The sequence below is a fragment of the Aulostomus chinensis genome, chromosome 19 (genome assembly GCF_037954235.1).
Source record: "Aulostomus chinensis isolate RoL2024-O1b breed Wild chromosome 19, RoL_Achi_v1.0, whole genome shotgun sequence".
Classification (NCBI taxonomy): Eukaryota; Metazoa; Chordata; class Actinopteri; order Syngnathiformes; family Aulostomidae; genus Aulostomus; species Aulostomus chinensis.
In genome coordinates, this window is record NC_141338.1 from 9,413,305 (window position 1) to 9,435,344 (window position 22,040).

The 22,040-nt window shown below is 41.6% G+C and overlaps 1 protein-coding gene across 4 annotated transcripts in view; it reads right to left on the reverse strand.

Annotated features, from left to right (window-relative positions):
• The window catches only part of rgs3a (regulator of G protein signaling 3a), a 150,287-nt gene that overhangs the window by 45,103 nt on the left and 83,144 nt on the right, over positions 1-22,040 (reverse strand). The window lies entirely within an intron of this gene.

Consider the following 22,040-nt stretch of genomic DNA (forward strand, 5'->3'; position numbering starts at 1 on the left):
AGGTGGTCTAAGTGTGAGTCATCGTTAAAAAAAAAAAATTATGACTTCATGCTGTTTTCAGACATTCTTCAAAGAACAAACGTGTTGATTTAGGGAAACTTTGATTCCTCTATCCAGCACAGTTTTTCTTTGCTCTTCTCCACCTCGCTGACCCTCATCCCTCTTTCTCTGTCGTTCATACATAAACCTCTCACTGTTGAAGATATGCCTTCAGACACAATGGAGCCACCTGTCCTGTCAGATACACTTGTTCCCTCTCACACTGTCTACACTGGAGACACACACAAAAATACATCACATTTATACACATTATAGCTTTTGCGCTTCATGTCTTTTCCCATGAAAGAGAACCTTAATTTTATTAATTTCCATTTGTGTCATTTACCTTTTTGCTTTAATGAGCCAGTGGTAAAAAGACGAATGAAAAGACGCAGGCTAATGAGCAATGAAACAATGTGCAGTGTGACTGGGCACATTTGTGTGTGCACGTGTACTCAAACAAGGCTCAAAGTCATTAATGGTTCAACACAGCGCTGATTCAATTAAGAGAGGAAACACAAAACCCGTGCTAAAAGCTATGGGATGCAGCAGTGAGAGAGTGAAAAGATGGAGTAGACAAAGTGGATAAGACAAGCAGAAGGGAGGAGGGAAGTGAGTGAATGCAATGAGATCAGTAAATGGAAGAGGGCAGGGACATAAAACAAGAGGAGAGGCAAAACATCGCAGAATGTAGATTTTTTTTATATAAATGGACTATTAACAGAATTATGGTTCTAACTCACTAATGGCCATAACACATACACCCTCAGGCATCATTTCAATAAATTTAATGTTAAAAGAAGATGCTGATAATAATAATAATAATAGTAATAAAACTATTACATTGACATGAATTTCCAGATTTTTTTTTTTTTTTGGTTAGTGTTCAAACAACAAGTAATAAATTCAGTTGATAAACTAACAGATCTTCGTCACATTGGTGCTTATGACCTCTGAGAGGGCAGCCACTCTGTCCACTACAGTGATCCATCATTACCAAGACAAAATTAATATCAGTGTTCTGCTGATGTTTAGGCATCGTGCAGGAAAAGGGGGTATTCCGTCTCTTTCTCCATCTTCCTGGTTAGTTCCCTACTATCTGTCTAATAACACAACAAAAATACCCCAAAACAAAACCAGAAAATGTCACTGTTCCATGAGAGAAATGGGTTGTTTGTGGGATTCAAACTAGCTCCAGCGAGTGCATCAGAAGATAAGGTTCACCACATTTCCTGATTCAAATCTGCTCAGTCTCATTTCCGTTGGGCTTTGGCCCAAATTTTTAAAGATAAATACAATACCCTATGAAAGGAAAAGAACACTTTGGGAAATTGACTGTTGGCTTTCCAACTTGAGAAAAAGTCACAGAAAAACAAGATCAAAAGTGTTTGTGCTCCATGTCTGTTACTGCATTTATGACTCAGCCCGTTACTGAATATTGATGCATATTCCCCCTGTTTTGTTGTATTATAACCATGAGCTTTATAGTAACTAGATGAAACATCGAGACATATACAGTACAAGTCACATAGATAAATTATATTCTACCATCATATCCACAGATGTCAGATATATTGACATTCTTGTCAGCCTCAAGGGTCCCAAATAGGGAAATTTCTTTCTATGCCAAAATGGGCCGTAGGGGGAAGCTACACTTGACCTCATTTCCGTTCTGTGCCTCCCTTGTGCACAACTACAGAAATACAGTCAACAAGGAAAAAACTATGGCATCCCAAACTGGATTAGTTTACTGTTGACCTGTCACAACCAACATCGAAGAAAATAAATTGGAATTCCAGAATGAAATTATGTTGCTAGTCCCATAAGCTGTCTGAAATTCATGATAGGCTACTTGAAATAGCGTACCCCGTCAGTTTGAAGCTACAGCTTGGCACTTTAGTCACTATCCTCTGGGAGTTATTACAACTGTCAACACCTACTTATGTCAGCTTTGAGGCTGTAAAACAGAGGATACGTTCTTTTGGGCAACACAGACCCCCCCCCCAAAAAATAATTTATTTCGTTATGCGACTTTGAGCCACTTGGTTTTATAGAATTTGCAAAGTTGAAAAGAGCTGCAGGATTAAAACCACTATCCACATTAGCATTAGCTGAAGGCTAACTGGAAGGGGCCATCTATGGTGCACGTGCACCGTCCATCCTCCCATCACTGTCTCCAGAGACACAAACTCCATCTACTGTCAGAGATTAACCTGGAGGCTTAATGGGCATTGTGTGAAATCTTTTTATGGGGGTGGGGGGTGGGTGGGATTAATACTACAGCTTAAAGAATAGAAGTTACACCGCTTACACCTGACACGCGAGTCACGGCAGCAAATGCACCCATCCTAGCTTTAAAGGAATAAAGACTGACAGAAATAACTGCAGGTTGCAAGAAGGTCATGTAATACACAACACCAACAAACACACACATGCACGAACTAACGCACGCACACGCACGCGCGCACACACACACACACACACACACACAAGGACAGTCTCCTAGGGACAATTGTGTGAACTCTGTCCTGTAGTTACCATGGCAATGAGAGACCTATCCCAGGGGAGCAGCTGTACTATGCGTTCACCAAAAGCTAAACATGTACCTATGAACTCTGTCGTCCTAAACCCCCACCCACCCACCCCACAACCCCTTGCTTCCCTCAATTTCAAGGTGTCATCTTTCATCTCCATCTCTTCCCTCCCTCCCTTCCCCCACTTTCTCTATTTAATTTCCTGTGTCCCGGTTGTTTTTAAGTAAAGCATTGCTTTTCTCTTCACTTAATATGAATGCAATGCATTGCCAAATCACAATAAATCCAGTTTCAATTCAATTAGCCGTGCTGTTAGAAACATAGTTTACTGCCAAACAAAAGGACATGGTTTCACCCCTCCCATTGCCTCCACTCCCTTCCTCCCACTGCCTGCTGGATGTGTATGACATCAAGTAGGCTGGCAGGATGTCTAGATGTGACTCTGGCAAAACAGTCTGTAAACCTTCCATAATCTATTTTACAGTCTATCCCCAGATGCATCTCATTGATTTCTTCGAAGGACACGTAAGGTCAAAGGAGTCTGAGGACAGAGATTCCTCTGGGCTGGAAAAGGGACATACTTTAAATGGAATGATGAACAAAGATATAATTAATCCGGCTGGGTAGCTTCAACCTTTAATTATTTATTCTTTGCATTGATACTGACTGGTCAGGAAAATACATATAAGGACTGAGCCCCGTTTGCTAGGATTATGATCTTTTAATTGTTTTTGATGGAATTTGACACCGACACATTTTTAAATAACAATTTGTTGATCCTATGTCTTCTTATGTCTTAGGTCTGCTTATTTAGTGATACCGTAGGAGTCTGTATTTGTACTTGTAATCCAGTTTGAGGTGAGATTCTCTTAGGATCCGAGGGATATTCTGTTTCTCCCCTGCACATTCTGCTTCTATTGTTCTGCTCTTTTGTTTAACGGTGCAAAAATAAATGAGAAAATAAATAAATAAACAAAATACTCGTCTGATGTGGAAAGCCTTTATACCTTTGATTTTTATATCCAACTTTGATCTTAAACAAACAACTTTTCCTCAACTCTTAAAAACTGAGATTATGTCAAAGAAAAAAAAACACTCATCACATTCTAAAGTAAAACACCTCCTAATTTCTTAGATCAATTCATGGATATTTTCATGTCATAAATAAACACGAAATAGCATCTATGAACTCATCTACAGTCACAGGTGCTGTCATACGATGCGCTTGATCACTTTTGGTTGAATCGACCCCATTTGCTCTCTTGCTGTGGTTTGTTTTGGTCAGGTGAGACCCAAACGACGACTGCGCCGTAACCTGTTGACGTGGTTCTTGCTACAGTATGTTACAAAGGAACGTTCAGTTCAACATTCAGTACTGAACTCAAATTTGAACCAAGTTAACCCAGAGAGTTTGAACTCCTGTAACCACGTGAATATGGTATTTTTGGATACAGCAAAACATTCCAACTATATGCAAAAAAAAAAAAAAAATAGCAGAAATATATCAGGACACAGAAGCCTTGTTGTTCCCCTTCTACACACATCTAACCAATAAACAAGAAATAAGTGCACGTTCCCACGTGGTTTGTAGTGACGCATTTTGGTTAGTTCTGATTTTTTTTTGTGGGAAAACGAACTAAACTAAGACGAATTAACTGATTCCTGAGGGTAAAAATACCCCTATAATGTATAATTATACCAATAGATGCAGAAAATACTCAATTACACAATTTTTCTTACGTACGTTTTACTCTGTCATATCTTTCAAATCAACATCTCAAAGGGGGAAACTGTATTATTGATGCCTCAAGCAGGATGTAAAAATTCATTTGAAGGGAATATCAAAACATCAGGGACGGGAAAAGATTAAAGATAAAATTGAAGAGAGGGCAAAAAAGGAGAGAGAATATAAAAAGAAACATGAAGTAGATTTAAGAAACATCAACTCCTCCTGGGTACTAATAGCACAGAGGGCAAATGAAGACGTTCACACAGAAACTAGTGTGTGTTACCTGATTAATTAAACCCTCTTCGGCGATGTGATGCTGTATGTCATCATCTTTAAGAGGACTTCTTGTCTAAAGTGCTTAGAAACTATGATTTCCACTAACTTTATAGCTCCAGTTGTTCCTCCAACTCCAACTTTACATTCTAAACACATTCATTGTCTACATTCCTGCAAATGACAAGTTGAATATTTGAAAAGTCTCATGTTGTGTATGCTGATAACATCGTCATGTATCTGGTATGACCAATGGCCTGAAGCTTGTTGCTTCTTTCACTGCAAACAATGTATGAATGATGAGATAAAAAGCAAGGTGTCTACTTGTGTGTGTGTGTGTGTGTGTGTGTGTGTGTGTGTCTGCACCAACTAAATATATATTAAAGTGTGTTTTGACATGTACTCTTCCGAACAATCTGCGGTCTCAAGATTTAAGAGCCATTATTCTGGTGTGTGATACCAATAACTCCAGAGGCCAGAGCTTATAGATGATCAATCTCTGAATGGGCTCATTATATGCACCACAATGCACCGGCCTTCTTTGCTCCTCGATTTCAATGAGAGAAGAGCGATGAGGCGGTAATAGTCGTTTATCTGTCAGACATTTCCATTTTGATCTTAGTGAAAGGAAAGATAAAACACAGAGGGAGCAAGGAAACAAGTGGGAAAAGGCTCTGTAGATCAAAGAAAAGCAGCAGGCAGGATGACAGGTGAACACCGGGCACAACAAAGTACATATTTTTGAAAAGACTGCTTGTTGAAAAGAGTTATACTTCATGTTCTTCCCGGATCATGAGATTTAACCAAGTCTTTACAACTTAGAAAACATATACAAAACACAGAACGGTAATATTGGTGTTTAAAGGAACATAATAATGCCGCTAGTCTGGCTAGTCCGGCTAGTCTGGATAGTTTGAGATGGGGAGCCATGGGTGCTGACTGCAGATAGCATACCTGCCCTGGGCCACTTCACCAGCAGGATGTCTGTAACTGGGCAGTCATCAATGATGATCCATGACCAACAGTAGCCTTAGCATTGAGGTTTGTTGCAAGCTTGAACATCTCTGTACACCAGATATCAAAGATGTGAGGTCCTGCCTTAATCAAAGCCAGTCAGCAGTCACGGTCCATGGCTAGAGTAAAGTGTTAGGTAGGCAGACAACCACAAATCTAAGCTTTTAATACCCACATTATGGCCTAAAAGATGCTTCAGTTGTGTATAAACAGTAACAAGAGTCCTCACAGATTTCTGCTCCAGTGGGGCAAATAAACACATCATGCTGCAGCTAAACTCAAGCAAGGAAATGACGGAAAATCTCAGCCTGAAATCAGGTTTTGGAACTGATGGTTGGAACCGTCAAGATTTGGGGGCGAGTGGGGTGGACCGGACTGCTTTTTATCATGGATATTATTAATAGCAGGCTAGTTTAAGACATTTCAGATTTCAGTCGTGGAAGTGAGTTCATTGAAGGAGATGTGAACAGCAACATCAAGTCTGCTCTTATTGATAATTCGACCTGATCTGGGAAGCTGTGATGTGCCTTTCCTGTGTGAGCGTTTATGTTCAGTCCTTATGATGTCATTGAGGTAAAAAAATAAATGGCAGACTGACACTCCAAGTACACTTTCGGATGCGTCAAGATTCATTGTCACACAGGAGGAGCAGCAGCATTAATGACAGTAGGAAAGGGAAGGAATGAGGGTGTGTGTGTGTGTGTGTGTGTGTGTGTGTGTGTGTGTGTGTGTGTGTGTGTGTGCGTGTGTGTGTGTGTGAGTGATTGTGTGTGTGTGTGAGTGATTGTGTGTGTGTGACTTTGCAAAGATGCAAAGGCATTATTGATAGACACTGAGGGTTCAGAGAGAAAATGTCATTGACGTAACTTGCCCTTGTGACAAGACAATGTGACCACTGAGTAAGGATGGAAAAGGCCTTTCCATAGAGATGTATGTGTGTGTTTGTGTGTGGGAGAGAGGGTGGGAGGGAGGGAGGGAGGGAGAGAGGGTGGGAGGGAGGGAGAGAGGGTGGGAGGGAGGGAGGGAGAGAGAGAGAGAGAGAGAGTGAGAGAGAGAGAGAGAGAGAGAGGACTGTATAGGAAGTAGCTGAAACCGCGTTCAGTCTGCTACAGGAGCACAGGATCCCAGCTGTACTCTTTTCTCTTGTACATGTACATTCATGGGGAGGTAAAAGTATTTTTTTTAGTCGTGAATTCACTTTCGGAAATCATCAACTCATCAGTATATTAAATTGCTGAATGGGACACATTTTTCTTTGAGACACGTTTTTCTCCCCCCCGACTATACACAAAACCAGATGTTATTTCTAAAATTTTTTGTCAGCTGTCTCCCACCTGTGTATGATTACAAAGATACTTTTGGAATGGGGGGGGGGGGCACAAATTAGCACGACACAATATTCTATGTGATTGGGTGCAGGTTAAGTACATTAACGTGTACACAAGTTCTCCAAAGTATCTGTTCCTGAGACCATAGTCCCTTCAGGAAAACATTTACTGAGAAAATAAATCAAGTGAGAAGATGGGTAATTTTTCCAGTGAGGGAGAAGTTTGCCCTGGAGACTTTCTGCTAGGTGAGCTTGAGGAAGTCAAGTGATGATGTATAAATAGAAAAGAGAAGAAATCCAATGTGAAACATATTTTATTGTTGACTGATTATATTATTTATTTTATACTTCAGTAACCACAGCTATAGGTTTGGGCAACAAAGCCACTTGGTCAGGCTTAAGGGTAAATTCCAGGAAAGATAAACTGGTTAGAAAGACTTTCTGGCTGACAAATATCTCCCATGTTCATAAATTTCTTCTGATCCAGCTCCTCCTTTCAGCGAAGCCACTTCTGGTTGCTCTTACATAGATTAGAGGTTTAAAATCCTTCTCAAGAGTCTGTCTTAAACTGATGTCTGTAAAATCAAAGAAATGCATCTCACTCGTTTTTCTAGCGTGTTTGCGTGCGCTATTGTGTAACAAACGAGGGTCCACGATATCGTGATATCTGCGTGACATTGTTTATCCAAGGCTACAGGAGAACAACAAACATCTCATTTGTTGAAGCCTGGGCGAGCTATGTAAGACCAGCTGATAAATCCCATTCCATCTCGTGAGTGTGAGTGTGTGTGTGTGTGTGTGTGTGTGTGTGTGTGTGTGTGTGTGTGTGTGAGTGTGTGACAGATAGAGAGAGAGAGAGCAGAGGGATGGGCAATTGACACTGTCTACTATTGATCAAGGATGAGAGAGACTGAGGGGAGGACAAGAAGAGAGGAGTGGAGATTTCTCCTTTTTTCTCAACTTCTCAATCTAAACCATATCTTTACGCTGCAGTCCTTGAAACTTCCGATCATTTCACCATCTATGTATCAACAGGCTACAGCACCCCTACACACCACTGCATCTAATTGTTCCTCACTTCCTCCTTCAAGAAGGACAATCCCACTTTTCCCCTAATGAAGGAAAACCAATTTCCCCTGCGTGTATCCTGTCGTTGTCGTCTCTTTTCTCTCAGCCCTAACACGGTTTGGTCTTCCTCCTTGTCTTTCATCTCTCTAAATCCCACCGTCGTAGTGTAGGGCTATGCTGTAATAATACAGCCAAATAGGATGTAAACAGCCTGGCTACAACTCTTCAGAGGGACGTGATGGTACAAGGACAATATGTTATAGTTTAGAGAGCTATTAGAGCAGAGGAAGGAAGGGGTGGATGGAGAGATGGTAGAGACAGACAGAAAGAAAGAAAGAAAGAAAGAGAGAAAGAAAGAAAGAAAGACATAAAGGAAAAATGGAAAATCAAAAACAGCAAACACACATCAGCACATGACACCCAACTCTTCATATGAGCCCATCATAAAGATGCCCGGCAATAAAATAAGCCCTTATTGCTTTTTCCTATCTTTCCTTTCCATCTCTCAGTTTTCTTCCTATCTGTGTATGACCAAACCACTCCCTGCCTCCCAGCAGCAAAGCAATATCATTAACTAACCTGATTAACACTGACGAACATTTTTTTGGTCCATTTTTTTTAAATAAAAAAGGAAAGAAAAAAGCAGCAATTAACATCTCTTGATACACAGACACATGAGGAAAGTACACTAGAAACCCTACCTGGTAAGAGGAAGTTGTTGTGATTTATACTCCACTAAAAGCACATACAGGCACTCCACGCATCCCCATTAAAGTGGCCTACTTCCTCTGTCAAACCGGTGTGTGTGTGAGTGTTTGCGGCTGGCTATTGCTGGGCTGCGGCGTGTGATTTTGTCAGTGTGGGCTAGGCCAACTGAACTGTGCAGAGACAGAGCGAGGAGGAAGAGAAGGAGAAAAGAGGGGGAGAAAGAATCAGAGGGAGAGAGAGCAAATGCCCAAGAGGCTAAGAAGGTAGACTCCCAACAAGCTGCACAAACAAGTGAAAAGCTTGAAAAAAAAGAAAGAGAGAGAGCGAGAGAGAGAGAGAGAGAGAGAGAGAGAGAGAAGGGGGGTAGGGAGGGGAGGAAACGTGGAGAAGATCCAGATAATGAGAAAAGACAAATGAGCAGTGAGAGCTCATATAGAAGCATATGCATGTGTGTGTGTGTGTGAAGTGTATGACCACACTAACTATTCAACAATGAACTCAATGAATACACCATGATGTGTGTGTGTGTGTGTAAACACTGTGTGACATGTGTACACGTGTCTATTTGAGCAGACTCCTTCGGTTCTTTGTGGGGACATTTAAGCCACTAATGTCGTGTCTCACAGGATGCTGAGAGCACAATGGACACATATACAAACACTCGCAAACACCAGGAGTGTAATTTAAAACAAACATTTGGTACAAAGACAATGCAGCTGCAAAGTCAATGGGTAACTATATATAAAGTATGACCTGTGCTATATTGTACTACGTTGTATCTCAAAGCGAAAGCCTTTCCTCTTATTGGATCCATACAATAACAACCGAGCCAACACCTTGATGATGTCATTAATGAGTTGGAGTGTTCATCACTGGTCACTGATGTGTGGTCCATGCAGAGGACATTACTTTACTAAAAAGTGTGAATTTAAATAAATACTGACTTGTGTATAATTACATAAGAATCTCATTTATTCTAATGGACTTTAATTTATTCCATCCATTTTCTTCCACTTATCCTGTTAAGGGTTGCGAACCCGGAACCTTCTTGCTGTGAAGCCACAGTGCTAACCACTGCACCACAGTGCCGCCACTTTAATTTGTTTTATATTTTAAAATCTATTACTTATTTATCCTCGTATACAAAGACATTTTATATATATATATATATAAATTTTCCCAATAATTTAGACCTTGTATGCTGCTCTGCTGCAGCAGCATGAATGCAACAATGGGGTTACAATGATGGGAAGTAACAATGTGCACCACATAAAAGGGAAATTAGCAGTGCGCTACTTTTTCAAACTTTGAGAGCATGTCAGAGACTTTTTACTTGTTCTTATAGTAAGATGTTGAAACTGCTTCCTTTTTTATAGACTCATTTCTTATACAAGTACTTGTACTATGTAAGTACAGAACAGCAGCAGTTTGAAGGCGCAGTACTTTCAGAAGCATGTGGTTTATTGTGAGGTACTCAGGTGATTATTGACAAACAGAAAATGTGTTTTTTTTTTTTTAAATCAGATTTATTTATTTATTAGATGTTTAGATTTCATGAAGTTGCAGTTGTGAGCCTCTACCAGTTCATTTAGATAGGAGCTGAAAATAATTGCCCAGAGGTGTTACCAAGATGGCTGATGAGTGGTGACACTTGCTGGGAAGGACTTTGATATGCAGCCTTTGGCCTACTGGAAAGTGGAGTTTGCCTCATCCAGTCCAGTGTGAGTTATAAAATAAGTCTACTCAGAGGAAAGATCAGGTTGGAAATAATCAACAACAAAACATTCTGTCATTCATAAACAGGAGGAAGTTGGCTTCTTTTATCACCTGTGTGATGTTCGGGTGAATGGAAAACACACACACACACACACACACGCACGCACGCATGCATGCACGCACAGTTCCATGACATTGTTGCTCCTGTCAGCCACTACCATCACCAGAAATGCCTTGAAGAAAAAGCTACCCCTCGAGCTGTTACATTTACTGCTGGAAACAGCTCAATACTTAAAGGCGTCAGTGAAAAAGAGTTTATCCATCCATCGTCATCTTCCGCTTATTCCTTACTAGTAAGGGTCGCGGGGGGGCTGGAGCCTATCCCAGCATCTACGGGCGAGAGGCGGGGTCTTTGGACGGTGGGAGGAAGCCGGAGTACCCGGAGAGAACCCACGCAGGCACGGGGAGAACATGCAAACTCCACACAGAAAGATCCCACGCCCGAGCCGGGACTCGAACCCGGAACCTTCTTGCTGTGAGGCCACAGTGCTGACCACTGCACCACCGTGCAGCCAAAAAGAGTTTATATTAAAGATTAATATCGAAGAATGAAACAGTGAGGGCCCTGCCTCTGGAAAACAAAAGGAAAAGCTTCTCTGTACACATGGATAATTCAATAAATATGCCCATTTTCAGTGCGCAGAACGAACAATTTCAATGTAATTTGTAATTCAAAGAAACTGGAGTGAGTAATGTGGAAAAAAAAAAGTTGTGGCTTCACCTCTGGGTCAGTTTTAGCTGCAGCATACAAGTGCTGCTCTCACACACACGGGCACACACAAAAACACAAACCTCAACACGGTTCAATTTACATGCAGTAAGACTTTGGCACCATATTTACTGCGATCACACTCGATGAAAACACCACTAAATGTCCCCAGAAAGAGTTCTGGTCATGAAAATAATGGAAAAGATTAAAACATTACCTTAGACACCGGCATCAGGGTAGTGTGCTTGTTTGCATGTATGTAAGTGTGTTGTTGTATCCCAGAGCTCCGCAGAGAATTCTCCCACATACACTCATACACACACTTAGAAAACACGTGTGCAGCACGAACAGATGCACGCTGCTAGTCCAGAGTGACCATATGTGATTTTTTTCCTCCTGTCTGTTTTGTAGATGTGTAAGTGCTCCTCTTCTCCTCCTTGTCTTGTCTGTGTTGTTGCTGCAGTCCCAGCTTCCCCCTCAGCTCACTAATAACGTACGTGCCAACGTGTGCGCGAAAGCAGGGGGAGAGAGAGAGAGAGAGAGAGAGAGAGAGAGAGAGAGAGCGAGAGAGAGAGTGGGGTTAAAGGGATTTGGTGAGAGAGGAGGGGAGATGAAGATGGAATCAGGTGGTGTTAGAGTGGGGGGTGGGAGGAGTAATTCCAAAAATGAGATGTTTAAAAAAAGAGATTGATAGTTATTTAAGGTTTACGTTCAAATAACCCTCTGGAGACCAAAGCAGATTGTCCCCCCCCCCCCCCCCTCTCTCTCTCTCGCTCTCTCTGCATGCTGTTTTTAGAAGTTACTCTGTTGCGAATCAAGGCACTGAATCAAAACCTATCAAAGGGCAGGATATTAAGGGCCCATGTCTTTCACACCTAATAAGCCACACAAAAGCATACTGTTGACCATGTGTCTGCCTCTGACCCGGGGGAGCCCCGAGAGCTCTCCATCAGACCTCTACTAATCATATCATGTGCTCATACATATAATGGGCTCTCTCTTAAATATTGTCAATAACCCTGCACTGTCTCCCTCACTGTCTGAATCGCGATGTATTCATAAAGTAATGATTGACATTCAAAAAGTAGAATATCAACTTACAACAACCTAGATTTCATTCAAGGTTGTTGGTTTTATCTGCTCCCATGTGCCCTTTTGTTAATTAGTGGCAAACAGTTTCACTACTGTCCTCGAACACTTGTACTAATCCAAAACAAAAAAGAGCCCTGTTATTTCCAAATCAAACTATGATCCCGGCTGTGTTGCATGCGCCGTGGAGCAACCCTCTTTTATCAGTGTAAAGAATGTATGTAATGCAAACTGAAAGGGGGTGGATTTCATGGTTCACTGTGTAGAGGCGCGGCCGCGTGGCTCTGACTCTACACTGGATGCTGATTCGTAATTGCAATTATATAACAGAGTTATGAATAGTTAAAGGTGAGCCACTCCATCAAAGAAAAAGATCATTAATGTTTAAAGAAGGACAAGGGAATTAATTCTACAATGCAGGCCTGTGTGTGTGTGTGTGTGTGTGTGTGTGTGTGTGTGTGTGTGTGTGTGTGTGTGTGTGTGTGTGTTAATGTTGTGGGGATATAGACTTACAAAGTCACACTGCAGGGACTCACTTTTGGGGACAAAAAGTAAGTAAATCAACAGCATCAATATGTTTGTGTGTGTGTGTGTGTGTGTGTGTGTGTGTGTGTGTGTGTGTGTGTGTGTGCGTGCGTGCGTGTGAGTGTGTGAGTGAGTGAGTGTGTGTGTGTTTGTGTGTGTGTGTGTGTGTTTGTAGACCTATTTATGGGATAGATAAGGTGGGACACAACAAGGGGGATAGGGAAAGACAAAGAAGGAGAAAGATTGCAAATTAGCACCTGTCTGGAGTGATACATTTGGGAAGGTTATAGAAATACGGGAGAGGGAAAACAGGATGAGAGAATCAGGACAAATGACAAGAGTGAAAATTAAGGATCAGGTTCAAACACCAGGAGTTGAAAGAAAGAAAAAATAAAAAACAATGAGAGACGGATCAGAGAGAACCTCATCGACAACCTCTACTTGTAAGCACAGGGAGGGGATAGATAAAAATTTGTTCTCAATGTGTTGCTCAAAGACACTTTGAGAAGGTCTCTGGGGCAGTTAAAGTTTGAACCAGCAACCCTCTGATTACCACACAGCTATTGCACCACCTGAGTCCTGCCATGTCAAGTCAAACACTCTGAGGTGGTTTACCATTTTTACCTGACAAAATTCAGTGCAAGCGCATAACTTCCTCTTAATTCCTCTGCCAAAGAGGATCAGAATTTTTTTTAAGCAAAACAAAAACATCCCATTTGCACCGTGAAGTTAAGCTTTGACCCGTGTGGATGTCAAATGTGAGAAATTTGAGTTATGAAATAAATTATCAAATCAAATCAGTCCCGCTGAACGTCGCTGCCAAGTTTTACGAAATTCCCCTCAGTGTGTTTCTAAAATATTCACATTCACAAGGAAACAATTCCTCCACTGAGCCTGCCACCACCTCAAGAGAACACATGCTCGTGCAGTAATACATTAAATCTTTCCGTATTGTTATTTGCCTCTGCGTGTCTCATTCAAAACTAGGCAGAACAAATATAGCACGCAGCGTGGCTGGTTGTGTGTGTATGTGCACGTGCGTGCGGGGAGAAAGGAGATGAGCAAAGACCAATAGAATTCATCCGTGTCTAATTAGAGACAATGAAGGGGAAAGTGTGTATTTGCTGCTTGGAACCAAAGAGAGCGAGAGACATGTTAATCATGTGAACATGTGCCAGAACAGATGTGTCAGATGTTAAGCTTTATATTTAGACTCTTTACTCTTATTCTTGTCTTCAGACGATGTGTCAGCTGAGTCATGATCAAGATATTCAACTGAAACCAAATGTTTTCTCCTCTGAAGCTTCAAGCCTAGTCTGAAAGCAACCTACAACCGTACCTGCAGCGTTGGACCAAAGACTCCAGTACTGCTAATGTTCCACTCCTGAAAATTGTTGGGATTTTTTGTACTTTAATTTGTCACTCTGTACAACATCAGCCTCCCACTGAAATCATCCCCAAAGAACTTTTCGATAATGGATTTACAGAACTGCTGCTGTACATCTCATAAACCAGGTAATGTTTCACACACCAGCATGATGTCATCTGACACCCTGTAACACCCTTGAAGGCGTCATTCAGATTGAAGATGCCGTCAAGGTACATTAACACGTGCCAGATGTGGAGAATTGGCACCTGTGAAGATGCCACCAGTGCGTATTGCCTTGGATACACTCTACAACTTTCCCAATCCTGACAGATTATGAAGGGAGTATACAGTGAATGACTGACTTCAGGTGATATTTTCATAATGACTGTAAAAACTAAGAATCACGCAGTTACGGATTCAGGATCACAAGACTCATCACTCAAGTGAAGGAAACAAATGAATGAAAACACATGAGGAAGAGTCCTCAGTCTAAACAAACCGCTGCTTTTGGTTGTTGTGTTTTTCCATGTGCCACCACTGGCACTGAAAAAGTCAGACAGAAAGAAAAAAAAAACACTTGCGTAGGGGAAAAGGTAGTGTGGGAGGGGGGGGGGGTAAACGTGGGGAGTTGGTGGTTCTTGAATTTCTATTAAAAAAAACAACTTTTGGTAACGTTATGTACTGGAGCTAAGGTAAGCTATGCAGGCTAATGCTAGCTGCAGTGGATTATGATGACACAGGCTAATAGCATTTCATCTCCACCTCCTACGAGTTGAGTTGATCACAAGGATACACTACCCTGCATCCAGAGTAAAATATCAAAGGTTTGATTTGATCACGTTGGGAGGAGTGTGTTCTCCTCACACACTAGCTACTTTGAGTCTGTACCCTCGTGCACTTATAGATTTGTGCGCCATCTTGCCACAGTGACTGGGTTCAGACTGGGACAGACTCATGATCTCAAATCCTGAATGACAATCGTCTACTGTCTCTCTAGTTTTGGATATCAAACACTTTCATTTGCCTAATGAGCTTCTTCTGCGTTTGTCGTTTTCTGCCCGCTTAAACGTGTCCTAGCTTGGATATACGGCGAGCTGCATATCCACAGACACTTCCCATTATATCTGAAGCTTCATGTGTCTTTGGTGGGAAAATAAAAGCGGAGAAGACACCACAACATTCCTTCATTTCATCAGGAATATTTGGGGAGAGAATGTGTAAGGGGGGGAAAAGGGAACGAGAGAAGGTTCTTGTCACACTCCATCACTTCTTCCTCCAAAATAAATGTGGGATTATAACCACTTCAGCAGCTAAAATAGAGTCTCATTAATGTGAAATGAGACAGCCCGAGAGAGAGAACAGAACAAGCTGCCTCCGAGCCTTCAGCAGACACACTTTGTTCATTAGCTGCAACAATCTTTCTTTCACTGATCACAGCAGCCTATGCTCGCATGTAGAAAATTTATGCTTCCTCCTGTGACTCAGAGAAGGATTGCCAGCATTGCTCATCAAATCCTAACTGTGTGTGATGAACTGCAGCTGCAATTTCTAAATAGTCAGAGCAGCTTAAACTCCCATTTAAGGGTGTGTGTGCAAACAAATTTGGTTTTCCAGCAGCTGAGGGGATAATGCTTTCCAGACAAGTACAGGAAGTTTGGCCAGGGTGGAGCTCACATGCTTATGGCTGTGACATATAAGCTCATAAGGTAGTTGTTTGTTTCTGTACATAAACATGTAAATACATTTTTTAAAAATATAGATCATCTTATAATTACTCCGCAGTTGTTGATCTGCACCTCATTTTTTTTGGGGGGGGGGGGGGGGATTTGACTGTGCACCTCTGTGATATCAGCGAGGTCATATCAGTATCAGCAATATGCTCGACAAAATTAGCAAGTAAGAAAAATGATGGGATGAAAATTGAATAATGAGCAAAGCCGTTAAAAATGGTCCAGCTTGAAATATCATCAGGTAATATTGTATAAAACAAGGTGGAAGTGGAATGACTTGCAAACATATGGACCAAAGTTAACAGACGAGGTGGGCTGCAGTCCAAACGGAAACAAAAGCACACCTGGATACATCAGTCTGAGACAATGAGGGGTTGTGCTCTGAGAGGTAGCTTTTGTATCATTGCAGCAGTTCCGAATTCCTTAAAAATGTTCAGCTCTGTTTAGGTTTCGGATGCTTTCAGAAGGTGTGATGTCTGACAGATGCTCTGGGTAGCGGTGCTCTAAGAGGCACCTGCAGGCTGCTGCCAGTAAGTTTTATAGGAAGTTGAATAAAAGGCTCATTTTCCATAGCCATGATTAAATGAGTTATGAAGTTATTCTGTAGAGCCTTGACATTGAGCTGGACCAGACCTCAACAGTGCAATAATACTGTCCATGTATACCTTTATTGAGCTGTCCCGTGCTCTTGTCTTCCCAATTTCCTTACTATTCTTGATATTTCAGTCCTGGTTGAAATGGCGACACCTGTCAGTCCCACTGACAACAGCAAGTGTGACCAAACAATAGAACAAACTATTGGCATTATCGTAAAGATGTGAGGCAACATAAATCTACCTTTTCCCATCATTCCAAGCCAGCTTGATCTGGTTTTATGCCGCACATGGCATAAGCTAGTGAATCAGCTGGATATGTGATAGGAGGTGGCGACCTCACTGAGATAAGCTGAAGTTGCAGCCTGTCACCTGCAGTTTTTCATATAACAGCTCGCCGGGGTGTTGCTCCTTCTTGTTCTTTTACTCCCCGTAATGTTTCAAATTGATCTGCTGTCAAAACAAACCAAAAAAAAAATGGACAAAAATGACCATTGCATTGTTTCCATGACATAAACTTGATGAATGGTCAGAAGCCTGCTGAGCTCACTGACACGTTGTTTTACTTGGAAGGACCTCGCAAGCATAGTCCACATGTTTCACCACGTACATGGTTTTAATGTGAAGCTGCAGCCGTAAGACGAGTTGTTAGCTGAGTTGTTAGCATGAGACCACTTCCTTCCTTTTGTGATGGCTTACTTTGTGATTCAGTTGAAAAGAATCGGGCGATGCTTTTAATGCTCGTGCCAAAAGGCTTGCAAAATGTTGCACTTGAGCTCTGGCTTCTGCTTTCTGTTCAAAAACATTGATTCAAGTGTTGACTGGTGCTCGGCCCCATTCAATCATCTGTGAAAACTTTTGTTTTTTTCTGACATCCGGCATCCCGTAGAGACACGAGCTTGTAAAATTATTTTGAATGCGCAAAGCAGTTTTTGCCTAAACTGATGCTACAGCTGTAAGAAATGACTGGTTTGAGCCTTCGCCATTGTCTTACTTTATTCAGCCACAGGGGCTTAAAAACAATCAAAATGAATGAAAACTTTAAAGATATAAACTTCAATGTTTCACCCAGTGGCACCATCAGGTGTCTTTTTTTATTTATCCAAACATGCAAAATAAGGTAGTGAAGATAAATACTGACAAACCAGACATTAGATATCACCGCCAAGGCAACACAACAACTGATCATTTCTTGGATGGCCAAGAACAGCCATTAAAAAAAAGAGGTCTCATATTTTGTCACTGACACCCCTAATTGGAAATGATGCTCACCACTAATTGTCCTCCTTGTCGGAAAACAAACCTGACTGAGGAGCTTTGTACCACAGACAGACCTTTAGTTAAGTTTCTTTGTTGACTTGGCTACTATGCCCGTGTTGCTGGTGGGACAGTGTTTTCCACCACACAACTGCTATGCGTCACCAAAGTCCCACTTTTAAGACTTTGGTTTGTTCCTGCCATGTGGCGTTTTTTCAAATCTGTAAATGAATTCATCCATTTCTGCAAACGCCTCTGAGAATGTCGTCACTCTCGAGCAAAACATTTAGAGACTGAGTACTGCTTCGCATTAGCATGTTAGCATTATTTGAGATATGCCTTGTGTCACAATGTTTGTCATTTTTTATTTATTTTTTTAACGGCAAACATGTTCTACCAAAGATGACCTTGAAAAAATCAAACATGCGCCGACAACCTGCATGAAACCAACGGTCGACAGAAACGTCCTCACAAGTGGGGGCGGCACAGAAAGGCAAGTTGAGGTGAGTCATCCTAAACATTCGCTCGAACTCCTCTGTTTAACGTCTGCTGACTGTCAATGAAACCCCATAGAAAATAGAAACCGGCAAACTAATCAAACCCCACTCTCCGAGGGAGTGAAGGATTAGAGAGTCTCCAAGTGAAAAGGGCTCATGTCCAAATTTTTTCCAAAGGGGAGCGTTGAGAGCGTTCAGGGACGGGAGGAACTGGGGCAGCTGCTGACATCAACACTGTCACGGAGTAACCCCATTTACTGGATGAATGAAGTACCAATGAATTCTTGAGTGATGCGTCTTCTACATCTGCGGATTCTGTTTGGCTGCACACTTCAACCTGATTCAAACTGCAGTCTTCAGCTTTGTGTGGATTTACCCGGCTTTTGTGCATGAGAGGACAAATGCAGTTTCTGACACAAGGGAAATGTGCACTTTAATGGATAATTTTCTTAAGCTTCTTTTGCTGCAATTCATACTGACTAGCCGGGAATATATTGAGTGCGTCAAAGATACACTGTATTCACTTCCCAAAACGAGTCCTGGTGGTGACTCAGCAGTAACATTAAGCTGAAATGAAGTTATTTCAGCACGATTAAAATAAAACTCATCCATGTCAAATTATTGGAACGTCCTAACCCGTTTTGAATTGCAGATTACACAAACATGCTTATAAATAAAAAGCTGTCATTTGGGGATCATCTTTCAAAGTGCACCAAGTCAGTTTGTTGCAATTTGTATTTGTTCGATGTGATTTAATGTCTCAGTACCCAGATTACTTTTATTGTTGTCACTAGTGACATATTGCATCAGTTTTGCAATTCAAGCCATCAGTTATTTAGTTCCTTTTTTTTCCAAATAAACAAGCCACTGGAGTGGGACGCACACCGTTTCTCTCCTACTCTTTGGTACTTGTAGATCAGATAACTTGTAGAGAGGGGAGCCCTTACGTCGTGGAAGTTCTGGCAGGATTTTTGAACTTGTCGGTGAAAGGAACAAGAACATCACAGCGAAATGCAAATTCGGCTGGGTGATAAGTGACTGTCAGCGGCAAAAAAAAAAAAAGAAAGCTCAACACGACTGAAGCTCGCAGAGGAGGAGAACGCTGGTGCTACAGCAATCTTCTAAGCGGGCTAAAGCGGGTAATGAACAGGCTCGTAGCTAGTTAACAGCAGAGTCTCCGTCTGTCTGTCAGATGCTTGGTGGCCCTCTACACAATATTGTCTTGACAGGTAAAAGTTCTCCAAAAGGTAGCATTGCCCAACACTGGTCTGCACATGTCCATCATCAAGAACGTGTCCTCCTTCCTGCAGATCTACAACTATGCTGAAATGATACAAAAGAAATGACACAACAGAGGCATTCTCATCCTAACCCCCCCCCCCTTATAATTGACAAAGCTGATTTGCTTATAATTAAACACATTTTAAGTAGACTGAACACAAATCATTTGCCTCTAAGGTACTCTGGAGAAATGCAATCAAAAGTGAACTAAATTGTCTAGATGTTAAATGTTATGATTAAGGATGTATTTCCTTGCCTTCGGGACACCGTTGAGATTTAATAAGATAATAAGATATGAGCAGTAAAAAGGTTCTAATAACTCCACAAAGAAGGTGGACAGGAACGATGCGGTGTGAGTGTGTGCCTGTGTGTGGGGGAGGGGGGCTATTGAGGAAGATCCTTCGCTTTATTGATATTTATATGTGAATGTGTACGAGAACATGGATGCTAAATCTGTGTGTGTGTGTGGAAGGGGCTATCGAGGAAGATCCTTCGCTTTATTGATGTATATATGTGAATGTGTACGAGAACATGGATGCTAAATCCGTGTGTGTGTGTGTGCGCACGCGCGTGCGTGTGTGTTTGTATTTGAAGGTGTTTCCTTGGAAAAGATGTATAATCTGGGCATTAATTGAGGTCAAGGTGTGAAGATGTTGCATGTTCTCTAATGAATCGCTCAGGTGTTTTTTTATTTGGTTGCAATATGAATCAATCAATAACCGAAGCCATGTACTCGCACGATGGCACCTTGATATTAAATGGTGAAAAAAAACACTTATGTAATTCAGAATCTTTAATTATACTTCTGTTTCCCCAGCCGAGTTTCTCCTGTCCTGTCAGCTTTATGACTATTTGCTTCAGGGACATAAAAATGTTTGCTTATGACTGAAAGCAGCCTCTCTCTCTTTCCCATGATGTGTTTGACCTTTGGGATCGGTAGAAGAACACACCGCTCATGAATTACCATTCGATCCTGACCCATCCTGGTGTGTCGGGAGAATATCATAATAAAGTAATTATGCCACGGGTACAAAATAAATATGGAATATTTGTTTATCCCGTTATCAAGTGAAGTGGACAGAGCGGATGTGAAAACACAGGAGCAGATGGTCCATGAGAGGTGACGCAAGTAGGATGTACGCAATAATAACCTTGATAAAGTCTTAGAGGGGATCTTTTGCATGTTTGCTGCTCCTGCGTCGAAAAAGCAGGGGTTGTGTGCCAACTTATGCTAACAGCAGGAATCAAGAAAAGCTGCATCAAGAAAAAAATACTGTGTCAAAAATGGAGCAGACCGCACAGGTCACCTAAGATCTGAACACTGTGGTGGGCTGGTGAGACGATGACACTGGTGCTGCGATGGGTGGAAGGAAAGGTCCCTTCGCCCTTAAAGTTTGATGACCACAACGTATAATGTCGGCACCGGTTAATGGCAACATGTGGGATATATAAAATATGTGATCACGCAGGAAGTTGCAGGCATACATGATAACAAGGCTGATTTCTTGACATGCTTGGCTGGCATCTCCAGATTCATCCACTCTAGACTCCAAAAGCTCAAGCTTCAGGTGAAAAACTGCCTGTTGTGTACTGCTGGTACAAGAGAAAAAGATGAGTTCAGTTTTCCCGGCTGAGTAAGGATGGAGTTGGTATTTGACTGGAGTGGCCACACTAGAGAGTTGATTATGCTTTCTCTCACACACAGAACAGCTAAAGCTTTAAGCAATGTATTTGGAGATCCCCTGAAAGAATCACTGGAGAATTGATTATAAAGATTTGAAAAATAATAACACAGGGACGGTTTTTATCATGTCTGTATTGAACAATGCTGTTTTAGTTCTCAGATGTTGGTCGTATGACGTATTGATTTACATGGCTTTACACCCCTGTGAAGCTGTTTAGTTATTGAAAATATTGAGCGCTGCCATGTGTGTTAAATGCGGTGCTTTATTGAACTGGCTGGACCTAATTTACACGAATCACAGAAGAAAGAAGCAAGGTAAGCAACATGCACAAAGCTCATAGTCTTACAGTGGTACGCTCCCTACACACACGACAGCAGACAAATTCAGCCGCAGTAAAATACAAAAGAAGCTGATTTATTTAGTTTTTAAATATGCTAATTCTATAGAATTCTCTGTTCATGAGGTGCATTGTGAAACAGAAAATATTGGAAAATATTCAGATCAGGGTCTGGTTTATTCACTGGGTGATAGGGTTTCAGTCACCCAACGATAATGACCCTACACACATGAAGAACCAGGTTAAAGAGATCAAAACTGGCGGCTTGTCCTCTCGTTCTCTCTTTAATATGCTGATGAAGCAGGGCCCTGCTGTACAATAAGTGTGACATCCACACGCCCGCGCACACACGGCTATTTATCTCTTTTAATCACCTTTCAGTTTAACTCACATGGACACGGTTGGATTACCTTTAGATGGAAGAACTGCAGGTTTTTCTGTTCATCAGAAATGAAAGATTTCGAATGATTTCTTGTTAATCCTGCTAACAGGCACACAGA